At 39.4% G+C, this 6000-nt stretch overlaps 1 pseudogene; it reads left to right on the top strand.

Annotated features, from left to right (window-relative positions):
* The first annotated feature begins 1447 nt into the window (after positions 1–1447).
* Positions 1448–6000, top strand: part of LOC124551024 — a 76470-nt pseudogene continuing 71917 nt past the window's right edge.

Here is a 6000-nt window from a genome sequence, read left to right as displayed (position 1 = left end):
CTGTGGATTTTGGTCGTGTAGCGGATGTTGTCATTGTGTTTTTTTCAGTACGTCATTTTGTGTTTTTAGGATCGTGGTCTTTTTTACTGTTTTATTTAGCTTGTCCCCACCCTAAAACTCCCAGTTTCCCGCTGTTGTCCCGTTAATTTGACTGTATTTTTGGAGGGGATGTTATTGTCTTGTTTATATGTATTTTACTGTTTGTTGCCGTGTGCACGTAGTGACGGATAAACACCATACTGGAGACGCTGAGAATGGCTATTTCCGCCATATCTACATACATACAGCATCTTCTCTCCCTGTTCCACTCCCAGACAGAACGAGGGAAAAATGACTGCCTATATGCCTCTGACCGAGCCCTAATCTCTCTTATCTTATCTTTGTGGTCTTTCCGCGAAATATAAGTTGGCGGCAGTAAAATTGTACTGCAGTCAGGCTCAAATGCTGATTCTCTAAATTTCCTCAGTAGCGATTCACGAAAAGAACGGCTCCTTTCCTCCAGAGACTCCCACCCGAGTTCCTGAAGCATTTCCATAACACTCGCGTGATGACCAAACCTACCAGTAACAAATCTAGCAGCCCGCCGCCTCTGAATTGCTTCTATGTCCTCCCTTAATCCGACCTGATAGGGATCCTAAACGCCATATTGTTGACGTCATGGATCAAAGCAGACGGGTGGAATCGGACACTTCTGTAATCCCGAGTATTTTTATTTCTGATCACGTAGTTCTATGACGTTTAAATCGCAGTTGTGTCGCAGCAAGGGAATTAGTTTGCGGTCAATACGGCAATTGCATTCCGTTTCCTAGCTCACCTATTCTCCAGAATCAGGGCACATATAAACTCTTTTGACATGCTCTTATCGCATCGGATTTTTCTCTTCTGCAGCCGCACGCTATCACAGATGCTTTTCTATCATATTTTATAGCCGGTTTGTTGACTTGGCTTGCGACACGGTGCTATGATTAACACAGAGCGGATTAACTGTGCTGGCCTAACGAATCCAAAACAAAGTGTTCTGACAGTAACAGAGTACGCACTTTAAAACGACGAGCTTGCCAGGAGTCCCCAGGGACGCACCTGGGTGATTCCTGGCAAACGTTGTAATTTTGGAACAGTTACGCAAGCTCTAGCCGGCGTACGTCGCAGAGCTGACGGAAGACTGTGCAATAGGGCTTAACATTTCTTTCTGAATATTCTCAGCATCGGAGCACTTCACCACATTCAACATTATTTTCCAGCACTCGCTCCTTAAAACGGCCTTCCTTTACGGCGAAGAGCCAGCAAGCGCATCATCATTCATTCTCTAAAAAATGGCAGTGAAAATTAGGCAACAAAACACAGCTCAGCGACACAGCAGACGACAGTGCAGTCGACACCAGCTACTGGTATGCTGCACAGTTGGCAACGAACTTACGTAAATCTGCAAATCACTACGGCGCGAAGTTTCCCGTCTGCTGCCGACTGCTACACGTCAGATCTGTTGCAACGCAGTATAGTAAACAGTTGTCACGTGTGGGATGTCAGAAGAGAAGCCACGTTTTCGTCGCGCTGTCCAGTATCCGTACTTTTATACTACAGTAAGTACCGACGAAAATGGAAAAAGTGTTGGCGCCTATCACTTTCTACAATGGAAGGAAAATGCCCATTATTGGGCTGGGGACCTGGCAGGCAAGTATTACACGCTATTCGGTACACCATTTTATCATGTCCGTAAAGTCTCACACGTACCGTACAGTACATTAGATACTGACCAAGTCATTATAACAATTCAAAATAGAATAGATATTTACAATTGAATATCTTTTACGTATCGGCGGTAAGTGAAAACTTCGCAATTGCAGTAACCAGCAATCCGTTAGCAGAGGGAGATTTGAAAGTGCGTGGATTTTTCTAATCTGTAAATGTCTAGGCTTCTACTTTATACACTTGAACGTGTAACAACGTTGTCTGTCTCATTTCAGAAATTTTTTAAGAAACCGTTTTTGCTTCAAAATGGAGTTAAGAGGTTTTCATTGACTATCATCGGTATATATGGTACAAGTGAACTTCAGCATTTACAGGATAATTTTGTAATAATAATATTCTTGAGCATATCTGGTTCATGTCAACATTAAGTAGATATTCGCCGCCACGGGAGCTCAGCATGTTCGGGTAGCGGTTTAGCTACCCTTTGTAATAAAGAACTGAGTTAATGGATCACTGATGAACTAGAACAAGCATCATAGGAAGCCCGCGCCGATCAGATATAACGAACTAACTGAGGTAAAAAATGGTCTACCGGTCAAAGCGCGGGTTTGGAAACCGAAAGGTGGGAGTATCGAATCCTGGTTAGACCACGGTTTTTTTTCTCCCCCGTCTTCATCCAAGTACTCACTTTTAAGTGATGCGAAGATTCGCCAAAAAAGACACGTGGTTGAAACTTCATATTACAGTTGTCTCATAGTTAATGACAATTGAATTCCTGCTGTATTGATTATGCTATTGACTGAAGGATTCTGGAGGAAATCATCCAGACTGTAGAAGCAGTTCATGTGAATTTTATAAGGTCGTTATATTACATTCGTTTGGAAGCTTATTGTAGATAATTTTACCTAAGATATTTTGGCAAAGACTTTTTATTTGGTGCATGCAAAAGTGTATGTTCCGTTTTGTAATACCATTATGAAAAGTTTCGATTCTGAGAAAGACATGTGGACATATCGTAAATTCCTTAATTTAAAGAGCCCCTTTCAAAGTTGGATCCTTTTCACTCTTGCCCTAACTCTTGTAAATTTTTTTTTTTTTTTTTTTTTTTTTTTTTTTTTTTTTTTTTTTTTTTTTTTTTTTTTTTGCGTCCTAGAATATTTTAAATAGGATTATGAGCTACCCCAGAAGCTGATCCCGTACTTTAGGACAGAATATACGTTAATGTATGGTTATGGCAACAGTTTTCACACACACATTAAATAGAACATGGTACTTAATCTTTTAAATACACCATCAATATGCGTATCCCATCCAAAGAAACCTATATGATAGTTTCTAGGGGCCACAAGGCCTGGGGTATGGTATATTCTTAATATTCTGGAAGATCATTCATTAGTTGTAAGTAGTGATTTGTGAGTTGTAAGTAGCCATAAAAAAGTTTCAGTTCAGCCCTGTTAAAAACCTGTGATATCTACTTTTAACTTATTTTCTTCAAAGGAAGCGCCTGACACTAGTATATTATTCCTTTTCCGGAGGGAAAGGTTGTATTGAAGCCAGACCTCCATATATTTTTCTATTATTAGGTACTTACATGGCTGAGTCAAAGTCTTTTACAATAGAAAATTGATTCTATCTTTTTTTCACTTTTACCACATATTTTGAAACTGTTGGAAGAACCTGCAAAATGCTTGTGTTGGAGACAGAAGTTTACTCGTGAGTGTTATTTATCAGTGAAAAATGCTATTTAAACTGTAATAATGAGGGCTGAAGATAGGTTACATTCACTGGTGGTACATACTCTACAAAATAATTTAAACACAGATAGAGATGTGTACTTTTAGTCTGATGTTTCATAGGTGGGACATAAAACATTTGTGTCTCCAAGCAGTGCATTATTTAATGTTGCAGTACGAAGTGCCGATTGATTGACAAAGTCATCAGCATGTCAGAGACAGCTACATGAGGAAGGATGACATTACCAGGCTATAGTCTAGACTGGGGCCAGTGCTCATCCCAACGATGTTTATTTACTGCATCAGTTATGCACAGCCGATGGGATGATAGTTTAATGTAACACAATCAGATGCAATAGAAGAGGCAAAGTGTTTGTAGTGCCTAAACTGAAATTTGGTTGGGAGCTAACAGAACAAACACATAAAATTAATCTTTCTCTCAAAATGAACGTTGTGCTGACAGACTGATCTGTAGCATAGTCTAACATCTAGGTTAGCTTGGAAGGTGATAATTTGACTATGAATTGGCAAAATCATGGAACGAACTCTGTCACTGGCAGACACCATGGAAATCCCAGTGGCAGTCCCAAGTGTGGATAAAGGAGGAGAGCTGTGTGCGGGCTAACACCCTATCTCAGAAAAGAGAGTTCATTAAGGAATCAGAGCATGAAGGAAGCCAGACAGATGTAATGGATAAATGGCCTTGACAATGGGAATGGCATATGAATTGGTATTTAGCGACATGGAATGTGAGAACACTGATCAAGACTGGAGGACTACAGAATCTGAAAAATGAAATGAAGAAATATAATGTGATGATGGCACCAATACAAGAGGTTAAATGGGAAGGAAGTGGAGTATTAGTATCTGGGACACATACATTGTTCTACAGCTGTGGAGGCAGGGGATAGGCTGATAATGCTCACAAGGCTGCCATACTGAAATTTAAGCCTGTTGGCAACAGAGTCTCTGTATTACAAATGAAAGGCCACTTCTTCAATACATCCTTCATATGTACGTATGCTCCAACAGAAGATGCAGAGCTGATGGAAGAAGATACATTCTATGAGCAACTGGAACAGGAAATAGCAAGGGTGGTAAAGCATGATGTTATGGTGGTTATGCAGGGTGCTCAAGTAGGAAGAGAAATTGCGTACAGGAAAGCAGCTAGTAAGGAGAGTTTGAATGAAGCTTCTAATGATAATGCTTTCAGACTAACTGATTTTGCCCTGGACAATAACATGATTATTAAAATCACATGGGTGCAAAGGATGGATATAAGGAAAGTTACATGGTGCTCCCCAGATGTGATCACAAAAAATTATATTGATGATATGTTCACAAATAGACGACATGCTTTAAATATATTAGAAGTGGATAGTTGTGCTCCAGATGGAGATAGTTGTCACCATTTGGTAAGAATCAAATACTGACAGAGGATAGGCAATTATATGTACAGACCAAGAAAACTGTTGTGTCAAAATTTTTTGGTACCAAGTTAAAAAATGATGAAAATACAGTACAACATTATAAAACTATTTTGACAAATAGTGAAGCTGAAGATCGGGCAGGACAGGGTATTGAAGAAATATGGGAAACGGTCAGAAGTATAATGCAGGAGAAAGCTGAAACTATTCTGGGTAGAAAGAAACAATTGAGAACCCAGTTCTGGTTTGATCAAGATTGTAAGAGGAAGATAGAAGAAGAAAGGAATGAGGCAAAAATAAAAGAATGCTGCAGAGGAGAACAAGAATTACTATAGAAGAATACCAGGAGAAGAGAAAGGAAGCAGACAAGGAATGTAGGAGGAAAAAAGAGAGAATTTGAAAAACAGTGGATTGATGAATTAGAAGAGAGAAATACTGTTCAGGAAACAAGGGAATTCTATATAAGGGTGAAAAATGTAAAGAAAGGATTCCAACCCAGAGCAGTTTTCTCTAAAGATAAGGAGAGAAATCTGATTGGGGAAAAAGATCAGATTTTAGACAGATGGGTGGAGTATTTTAGTGAACTACTGAATACAGAATGAGAAAACCAAGGTGAAGTTGATGCTGCTATGGTCAAAGAGGTGGAGCAGGATGTAAACAGAGAAGAAGGGTACCAGGAATCTGTCAAGGAACCAACACTGGAAGAAGTTAAAGCTAGCATCAAGACTCTTAAAAACAATAAAGCTCTGGTAGAAGATAACATTACAGCAGAAATGATAAGATATGGCAGAGAAACTAATAATGTTTTTGCGTGAGATTATAGTGGAAATATGGTGGAAAGAAAATATGAGGAACAGTGGAATACAGCAATACTCTGCCCTATACATAAGAAACAAGAAAAAGCTAACTGCAAATAATAGAGGAATTGCACTGCCCTGTATAATATATAAAGTATTAGGAAAAATTGTGGCTGGGCAACTCAGAACATACCTAGGAGACTACCAGTGGGGTTTCAGAACTAATAGATCCACTACAGGCCAGATTTTTACTATCAGACAGAGCCCTGAAAAATGTTATAACATCGATGTCCACCAGCCGTTCATTGATTTCAAACAAGCTTATGATAGTATCAAAAGGGATAAACTCTGGAA

The sequence above is a fragment of the Schistocerca americana genome, chromosome 9, assembly GCF_021461395.2.
Source record: "Schistocerca americana isolate TAMUIC-IGC-003095 chromosome 9, iqSchAmer2.1, whole genome shotgun sequence".
NCBI classification, from domain to species: domain Eukaryota; kingdom Metazoa; phylum Arthropoda; class Insecta; order Orthoptera; family Acrididae; genus Schistocerca; species Schistocerca americana.
Note: the sequence above shows the minus strand (reverse complement) of the source record. Positions and strands in the feature narration are given on the sequence as shown.